We start from the raw sequence: 10,424 nt of genomic DNA on the forward strand, positions 1-10,424 counted from the left end.
GTATAAATTTTGTTCCAAAGATCTGAGGGATAATTCCAAGCAATCCAATTCTTCTCTCTCTCTTCCACCTATAATAATCCTCCAAGGAAGGAAGGAAAGAAGAGGAAAGAAAGAAAAGAAGAGGAGGGAGGGAGGAAAGAGAGAGAGAAAGGAAGAAAAGAAAGACAGAAAGACAGGAACAGAAAGGAAAGGAAGGAAGGAAGGAAGAAAAGAAAGAGAGGAAGGAAGGAAGGAAAGAAAGAGGGGGAGGGAGGAAAGAAGAAAAAGAAATATAGTAAATAGTTGTAAAAATCCATATTTCGGGTCAGATAATACCCACTCAACATTCCACCAGCCACAAGACTAAAACTGTGTCTCCCCCAGCCTGTGGCCAGCTCCCGCACTTCTCAAGCTTGAGTTGGATGATCTCTTTTCTTTGCTGCTAGAGTATTTGTACATCACCAAACCACAGAAAATGCTGTAGCTGATCTGAAAGAACGTTCTGTAATTCAAAATATTCTCCTCGGCTTGCTGCCAGCCACGGCATCCTCACAGATGCTGCGGTCCCAGCAACCACAGTGGTCCCTTCGTGGTCGGCTCCTGTCCCCTCGGTTTCCTTGTCGCTGGTGTCCAGGCCTTCTTGCAGGCTGGTGAGACCAGCTACCCGGCAGCAGCTGTCAGAGCCCAAGATATCCTTCACTGATAAGAGTTCTTGGTGAGGTGTCTGAACTTAAAAGTCAGTGGTAACAGCTCTAAGGTAAAGATACATATTCCACACGGGGTCCTAGCTTTTTGCTTCCAAGGACTCTTCACTATACTTCTTAACACCTTCCAGTCTTTTTCAAAGTTGTCAAATATTTGTGGTATTAAACAGTAGAGCTTACTAAGAAGTCATGTGTTTTTTTGGGCTTCCCTGGTGGCGCAGTGGTTGAGAGTCTGCCTGCCGATTCAGGGGACACGGGTTCGTGCCCCGGTCCGGGAAGATCCCACATGCCGCGGAGCGGCTGGGCCCGTGAGCCACGGCCGCTGAGCCTGCGCGTCCGGAGCCTGTGCTCCGCAAAGGGAGAGACCACAACAGTGAGAGGCCCGTGTACCTCAAAAAAAAAAAAAAAAAAAGTAATGTGTTTTTTAAATTTTTCAATATAGATACATATTATTTAAAACTGCTAATCAAGTCTAGAGGCATCTTAGAAATAGGTGTGAACTAACTTTTATTGGCACATGATTTGAGAGTTTTCTTAATGAAAAATAGCTTATGAAGGCTTTTAAGCTGAAGACCGTCCAAAGGCCATAGACTCCTCCCAATCACCAGTCTGTAGCTGAGTGATGGTTCCTAGCCCTGATACTCAGATAATTAATCAAGGAAAAGGGGGATTTAATGTCATGCTCCAGAGAAACTAGTTTTCTTGACTTCCAAGCTGGCCGATAGGATGTATTGTTTTCAACAACAAACATAAGGCAAGCTCTATTTTGTTGCAGTATTTTAAAATGTAAATATATGAATAGATCATTAATATCATTCCAGGAAAGCAGGAAATGAAGAGTTCACACAGACTGTAAAGATTATTAAAGCAAGAAGAGATGTGAAGCCCCTGGGACCATGCAAAATGTTGCAATATCTCAAAGAGCTAAAGGATATTTCACCCCATGACCCAGAATACTGAAAATGGGATATGTTTTCCTGCCACCATCCGGAAAGGAAAGAAGATAAGTTTCCAGAAGCAAAGCAACCTGACTGGTAAGGCAGGATACGCATACAGCTGTTGTTTGTTTTTAACCAACCTAATGCCGTAAACACCCTTGGGTCAGACTAATCTTCACGACAGGGTCACCCATGGACACCTCCACCTGGCTGACCCTGAGAGGTCCAACAGGACCCTCCATGAACTCCCCCTTTTCAACGACTCCGGGAGACAGTTCAGCCTGACATCAAAGGACTAGCGGCCATTTAAATTTCAGGACTGCAATTTTGGTCATTTTTTTTTTTTTTTTTTTTTTTTTTTGCCATTTCATGACAAAGCAGACCCAACAGAATAAGAAAGTAATTTCCAAGACTGATAACTTCGTTTCTTTGGTTTCACCCACTTTCTCGTTTTCTCTGATCCTAAACCCATTCCATGCCAAGAATAGTACAAATAGAGATAAAATCAGGAAATATAAGGGACACTGGCTCCCAACAAAACCCTCATTGAAGCAACAAAAGAAGAAAGAAACAGTACAGGGAGGGAGCAAACAAAAGAAGGACCAGTGCTGGGTTTCCAATGGCGAAAATATACTCGCTAAAATTCTTAAGTCCGCATCTCCCCTCCTGTACCTACCTCTGTGTTTGGAGACACCCAGAGAGCCAGACTCTCTTTCTTATATTGCCTAAGGAAATGCCATTTCTTATTTGAATTTTCACACTAACTCCTTGGCCTCCTCCTTTTCTCATCCTCTTGATATTTGGATTCCCCTCACGCTGGCCACTGTTCCTTCACACGAATGCTTCCTCTCTCCTATGACTTTTTTCTCCTTGTTCTTTCAAACCAGCTTTACTCCCGGACCCTCCCCTGGCCTCCCACGTGGCCTGGACGACTCCCTCTGTCTCTTCCTTCATCTCTTTCCATCTCTCATGTCTCCACGTGCCTCCCCTTCCCACCCCACATGCCTCAAAAAAAAAAAAAAACCAAACCACACCAAAAGAAAACAAAAAAAACCACTGTAGTTTCTTAGGCTTCCTTTAATTTAATGCAAAGCAGAAAGGTCACTTTGTATTTCCCTTGCTTTTATTAATTTACAGGTATTCAATCTATCTCTGCTAGATAGGCGAAGGAATTCTTTATCCGTTGCCCTCTTTGCGCAAGGACAGCTATATGAAGTTGTCACAGAGGGAAGGTCACAAGACATGGTAAGGCACTGGGGAGAGAATTAATGGTCTTTCACTAAGCTAGACAGGTAAAGCCATAGCCAGGTAGTCGGAGAAAGCAGATCTGGGCATAGTTTTGTTAAGTTCAGGGACACATGTGCACAGGTTTGAAGACAAAGGAAACTTGCCAGTGGAGATAGAGGGAATACAGAGAGCCTCATAGTCCCTCTGTGATGGGGAAAGAATGTGCTCACAGGACAGAGGGTGACTTTAAGGAACAAAGGAGGATGCTTTGCTCTGGGACAGCAAGGAAGGACAGGCTGATAAAGGATTTTGGTCAACCAGAGCCTTGGGCTGTGTGATCAGAGAATGTTGAACTGGATGGAACTTTCAACATAACTAAATCCCACCATCTGATTTTCCAGAAGTGGAAGCAGGGTTAGAGAGGCTATGACTGCCCTGAGGTTTCAAACTGCAGCAACGAATGGGCTAGAAGTCACATTAGGGTGACAGCGGTCACCTGGAGGGGCTTAAGTTTTTCTCTCCAATAAAACAGCACATGCATGCTGCAGTGATAGCCATTTCTCTCTGAGTTTACCTCCATCAGGTGCTCTGGTGTGACTTTCATTCACACTTCTGACTCTTCTAGGGCTGGGACCCACTTCGCTGTCAGCCAGGAGTGTCATTTCCACTTTCTCCGTCGTTATTCCCTAAAGCTGTGAGTAGCCATTGGGTTGCACGAATAATTGTGCATTTAAGCAGGTAGGTCTGCACAATTCTAGTGTTTCCATGTACTCTCTTACTTAATCCTCACTGCAAACCCAAAAGGTTGGAGACATTATCCCATTTTACAGATAAGGAAAACAGAGCATGACTAGGTTAAACTGTCTGCGTTCCCATCAGATAAATCACATCAAGCATTTAGAACAGAGCCCAGCATGTGGTAAGCACTCAGAGGCTGTTAGCTGTTGTTATTTTTAACATTATACTAGACGTCATTTTATGTAGCAGGTGGGAGCACAGACTCTGGACAGATTCTCAGAGTAAAACCACCATTGACACTAAGGGTGTGATCTCAGGGAAACTGTTACTTAACCTCAGTTTTCATATCTGTAAAATAGACATCATAATAGTAAAGAAATTACAACCACACGCAATGCATAGTAAGTACTAAGTATCATTACTTCTAGATGTCTGTTTCTTATTCTTTCCTAGTTTAAACCTGTGCCTAAAATAAACTATCCATATGCGTCAGATTAATATTAATTAAGATTAATACCATCCAAGCCTGGGTGGCCAGACACCATGAGCAGAGTGGTGAAGACCTGACAGCTTTGTTTCCTTATGGGGGTCTCTAGAATTCAGCAACATTAGCCCTCCCTCCATTTTTACTTGGTTATTCATTCAACCAACATTTGTTGAATACCTACTAGGTACCAACAGAGGAAAGCCACGGAAGTATAAGTCATCCCTCTTGACTTGGAGGTGCTTCTAGTCTTTTCAAGGAGACAGATAGAGAAATCATTTCAATAAAATGTGCTGGAGTGGAGACTCCACCCCAACACCCAGAGAAAGAGATGACATCTGAGCTGGGTGTTGAAGGATGAAAGAGGGGGAGAGGGCAGAAATACATTCCAGGCAGGGGCAACGCTGGGCAGCCTGGAGGAGCCTGGCTTGGTGAGGAAGCAGGGAGGGAGGAGGGAGGAGGTGTTCTGTTAGGGAAGGTGTGCCAGGAGAAGCGGGACCTGTGAGATGGAGAAGCGTCTTGCATACCCTTCTAGAAAATCTGAACGTTACCCTACAGGCAATGGGAAGCTTGCAGAGCTTTTAAGGAAGGGAGTGATAGAATCAGATCCGACTTTTTTTTTTTTTTTTGTGGTACGCGGGCCTCTCACTGCTGCGGCCTCTCCCGTTGCGGAGCACAGGCTCCGGACGCACAGGCTCAGCGGCCATGGCTCACAGGCCCAGCCGCTCTGCGGCATGTGGGATCCTCCCGGACCGGGGCACGAACCCGTGTCCCCTGCATCGGCAGGCGGACTCTCAACCACTGCGCCACCAGGGAAGTCCAGATCTGACTTTTTAAAAGAAAAGTCTGCAGGTGGTGTGGAGGGTGGATTCGGTAAGAAGGCTGGAGGCCAGGAAGGCAGTACTGAGTCCCTTTCAGAAATCCTCCCTCTCAAGATCACCAGTACCAGGACCCAGAGAGCGCCATGGGGACAGAGGGGATTAGGCACTGGGAACACAGTTAACTAGGAGGTGGAATCAACAGGACTTGGTGACAGTCTTTTTGGAATGAGCTATTGGGCGTGAGGATTGCACACCAAATCACAGCTCCAGAGCCTGGATGGAGGGGCGGCAGCTGCCTCTGAGATACGCAGATCAGGAGCAGAAACACATTTGTGATGAGGGTGGAATGTGCGGTGAGTTCAACTGTGAGAGCACTGAGGCTTCTGAGGGCATCTCAGCGGAGCTGTCCTGTGGGTGGTGGACAAGATATAGGACAAGAGTTCCTGAGAGAAGCCTGGCATAAGGCATGGATGGAAGGGTAAACGGTAGCTGAAACCGTGGAACGTCCTGACCCGGAGAAGAACAGAGAGGCCACCGTGCCTGGAGGTCACAGTACGAAAGATCCCAGGGCCGTGGGAAGGGGAGAAGTTTCCTGGATAATTACCAGGAACTTAAGGATTTTTCTCCATAACTTGTTGTGTTAGGTTCCTGAATGCCCTAGCTTAATTGGAGATGATGAATTTTGTTTCTGCATCACTTCCATAAGGGGCTGGAGGCATCATGGAGAAGTGGAATGGAACAGAGTGACTGGCAGCAACCAGAAAACTCAATTAAATGGAATACGTGTGCACATCAATTAAAAAAATGTCCGGGGCTTCCCTGGTGGTGCAGTGGTTGAGAGTCCGCCTGTCAATGCAGGGGACATGGGTTCGCGCCCCGGTCCGGGAAGATCCCACATGCTGCGGAGTGGCTAGGCCCATGAGCCATGGCCGCTGAGCCTGTGCGTCCGGAGCCTGTGCTCCGCAACGGGAGAGGCCACAACAGTGAGAGGCCCACGTACTGCAAAAAAAAAAAAAAAAAAGTCTGAAATTGCCCTGCCCAGACTCTCTGATACTCAGACCCAGTCCCTGATTCACCAAGTTAGTGTTTCCCAGAGAAAAGAACCAGTTCTTACTTCAATATCTTAAAAAAAAAAAAAAAAAAAAGACAAGAAAAGGCTAATTCAAATCATGCCTTAGCACAGTAAGTCTGTACAAACTAATTAAAACACTTGGTTGATTTTATAAGAAATTACATCCTCCCCTGTGTAGTGTCATTTGCTATCCTGTGATAAGCAGAAGCTTCAACTGGCAGTTAAATTATAATTACTAATAATTATATGTCATTTAAATTATTAACATTTAAATTATGAGAAAACTAGTTAGGTATACTTAATGCACTTTAATTGAAAGACATCAGTTTTCAAATCGTGAAGTTTCTGAGGATTAAAAAAATAAAAATAAAATGATATCCTGGCTTGCAAAAAGTCTGGGAACCCATAGCAAATGCTCTGCTCTTATTCACTGTCCTACTTAGTGAGCTGGGAGCCACCTGGCAGGGCCACAGGCATCTCCTGAGGTGACCAAAGGGTCCTGCCTGCTCACATTTCCAAACACTTCTGTGAAAGAGATGAATGGAAAATTTAAAATCCTGCCCAGCTAACTCCAAGTCATCCTTCCAGAGACTCTAAGAAGCCCACCAGGGTGGGTGAAGTCTCCCTCTGGGTTCTGTTTTGCCAGATTCTTTTGTCATTGTCTGGGTTTGTGTTTCGGTTTGTTTTGGTTTTGGTCTGTCTCTACTATCAGACAGCAACCTCTTAGGGGCAAACATTACCTTATTCCTGCCTCTGTTCCCAACACCGAACACAGTGCCTGGCATATTTCCAGAGCTCCAAAAATGTGTCTGGAGCAGAACACAGACAATCTGCTCTACAAGGAGATTTGCCTTTGAAGACAGAGGATGAAGAACGGGTATTTTCTACCACGAAAGTTCCAGCGGCAGCTCTGGGCTCAGCAAGATGGAGGAGAGGAGGCCACCTTGCAGTCTGGGTGTGCTGGATACAGGAATCTCTTCCTCCAGGCCATGCCTGCAGCTGAGCACTGGATGGCGGATTATCAGTTTGCACCCTATGAGACAATGGATCTAAATAAGCTTTTATCCTCAGAGTTAGGACTAGTGGAGCCTGGAAGAAATTTTAATTAGGGCAAAGATGGACAAAAGTATTTGCATTGAATGCTGGGTCTTCCCGTTCTGGCAAATGGCAAGAGTAAGATTCAACTCCAGATGCTCGCTACGTGTGTTTCTCCCCCTTTGTAATGAAGATCTCAGTTGTCTCCGGCTTTACCAGATCTGTTTGTAATTGCATTCCTGTCTCTGCTTCAAATTACTCTGACCATTTTCTGCGGAGCTCTGTTTTATGTGCATCCTGGTAGGTGTGACTCCTTCTTAGCTGACTTCTCCAGTCATTTACCTACTCACTTACCCAAGTGGCTCTCCTTTTAAAAAAACAAGCAACAGAGTCTTCAGATTATTTATTTCACTCAGCACAAACAGTTCACAAATAGAAATCTAGGCTTACAAAAGCATTTGGGGGAAGGCTACTTTTAAAATCTTTGAACTGCCAGACATCTGTCCCTAATGGATAAGAAACGTATTGTATGTAATTTAACTACCACCTTCTGTTTTCTATTCTACATTTCTCTTCCCAGATAAAGGGCCTCTCCTCATATCCTCTTATCTTTGCCTAAAGCATCACCTCTGGAAGAAGCAACTAGGAGCCATGAAGAGAATTAATGTGGTCGCAACAAGCTGGGGAGGAAAAAATAAAAAGATGTAAATGAGGCTGAAAGGCGGAGGCTTTCGGTTCAGACTCCAGTTGCAACTTACACCTACCTCCCTGTGTCCTTTAAGTGCGTCAGTGTAAACTGCCTGGACCACGGGAAGAGGCTGCATCCCGATTCAAAGATGAGATTTCAGACTGGAATTCTCCAGCCTGGTCCACAAGGGGAGTCTGGGATTCCAAGCCAGGAAGAGACCTCTGGACTTGACAAATCCTTCAAATTAATCCTCTACACGAAAGGGCTTACAATCTATTCATCTGATTTTTTTTTTTTTTTTTTTTTTAGCATTATCTTTAGAACCTGGTTGTCTCGGGTATAAGAAGCTGCCAGGAAACCTGCAGGGGCTCGTGATGGAGTGTAGGGGTCGGGAGGTGGAAGGGAGGAATGGGTTTCAAGGCAGAGAGACCCAGTCCAATGACTCACGGTATGATACTCCTCAAGGGAGATCCACTTCATAAGATCAGATGCTAAAGTGGACGATTAGTGCTTCCGGTGGCTAGGATGCATTCTGACCCCCGGCAAGGATTTTCAAGGCCACACCGCAGTGCTGGAGAATCACATCGGTTTATGTCCAGGCTGAGATGCCAGTTCTGCAGTGTGTGTGTTTGTGGGGTGGAAGATGGGGAAGGTCACGCTGTCGTTATCCAGCCTACATCCCACGGCTTCATCTTCCATTCATGGCTACTCTTTTGATACCACTAAGTACCGGTAGTTGGGAGAAACAGGACGTGATTGATTCATGGGGAAATTCAGTGGGATCAGAATTTTAGGACTCTACTTCTTAAACTCTCTGAGTATCTGTCTCCATGTCAAGAAACAGGACGAAGAAATACGTCACCTAGATGAAGGGTCAGGGTAAGCATGAAGGGACTTCAGGTATACTAGCCTCTACAAGGGGCTTAGGAGAAACACGGTTTTTCTGTCTGTACAGTAGAAGCATTGCTGGAATTTTTTCCGGGGGTGGTGGACTTTGAAAATCTTCCAGGATGAAATCACCTTGAGCCCTCTCTGTGAAATAAAGCTGTGACTTGTTCATGGGCGAGGGCGGACCCCGAACTGTTTCCTGAAAAAAATTCCTGGCTTGGCCTCTGATCCCTTCACCTTCCACAGTACTCAAATATTTCTAAAGTCTACGGATCGCCCCTCAATTAATGACACAAAATAGGGTCTCTCTAAGCCCATGAACGGATGCCTTCTAACGCTTATCCAAAGGCTAGGCCAGAAAGAGTTCCTTGTGAAGGGTTTTTTCAGAATTATTCAGTCCATCACTCTTCTTGGTACTTCGAGTTCTTTCTTTGGATACAGCCAGACACCAGAAAAGTAAATACTTAGACATTTAATCCTTAGGTTCCAAAGAAAACAGAGAGCTGCATTTTCATTGGGGAAGCCCCAAGAGGAGAGCAGGACGCACTCAGGCATTGGGTTGGATCTGCTTGGGTTGTGCCACTGGGGCCCCTCCATCCTCTGGGTCCACCAGAAGAGACCTCAATCAGAAAAGGCTTTTACTGCTAAGGGCTGCGGAAAGCCTGTCTTCCACCGAGTGCGCTCTCAGAACTGACTTCTTCTCCCCTGTCCTTGTCTTTTGAGGTGGAGCCTCAGAATTTAAGGTGAAACTCAACGGAATAAGTCAGTGGCCCCTCCTGCCTGCCTGATGGTACTGCATCACTCCTCAGACCTCTGCACCTATCCTGTTAGTCTCCCTCCTCCTACTGTAGCACATGCTTGGGTTGTGAGCTGTCTCCAGCCCTTTCTGGACATTAGAAAGTCCTAACAAGCAAAGAAAGTGCTTAATCCGTTTCAGAGACCCATGATTCGAGTTATAAAATGGCCAGGCCTTACGTTTCAAGTCTCCTCTCCTCCCAGCGGCCCCTTACACTTCAGTTCTCAGGACACTGACGAAGGGAGGGCGTTCCTATTTAAACTAGTAACTGATTGGCTTCCAACTCTCAGCACCAACTCCTGCAAATTCAAAGGTATAGATAAATGTTTGTTGAATGAAAACCAGATCTGCAAACGGAAGACATTGAAGCTTTGCCCCACAGTTTGAAAATTCTCCCCACATTCAACTACGTGAGCCCCCAGTTTCCTGACCTCGTGACTGGTTTTGTTTTGCTTTTCTTTCTGAGCTCCCGCTAGTTTGGACACCGTTATGGAGGAGTCAGTTCCTTTCTGCCTGTTTCACTCTCTTCAGGCAAAGGCTGAGAATACTGGTGAGCAGGAGATGGCAGACTGTTTTTGTAAAGGGCCACGCAGTGAATACTTCAGCTTTTGCAGGCCATGTGGTCTTTGTTGCGAGTAGAGTTGATTTTTATTATTCTTGGGTTCCGTATTTGTGAATGTGCCTACTCACTAACATTTTTTTTTTTTTTTTTTTTTTTGCAGTACGCGGGCCTCTCACTGCTGTGGCCTCTCCCATTGTGGAGCACAGGCTCCGGACGCACAGGCTCAGCGGCCATGGCTCACGGGCCCAGCCGCTCCGCGGCATGTGGGATCTTCCCGGACCGGGGCACGAACCCGCGTCCCCTGCATCGGCAGGCGGACTCTCAACCACTGCGCCACCAGGGAAGCCCCCTACTCGCTAACATTTACCTGTAACCCCCAAATCAATACCTTTGGTGCTTTGGCAGTCACGTGTGGGCAGAGCAGCAAAAAATGCGAGTCACCTGACACCCATGTTCCCAGCACTGAGGGTGAACAAGGCAAACTTCTGCCTT

Source organism: Leucopleurus acutus (genome assembly GCF_964270905.1).
Source record: "Leucopleurus acutus genome assembly, chromosome: 21".
Lineage (NCBI taxonomy): Eukaryota > Metazoa > Chordata > Mammalia > Artiodactyla > Delphinidae > Leucopleurus > Leucopleurus acutus.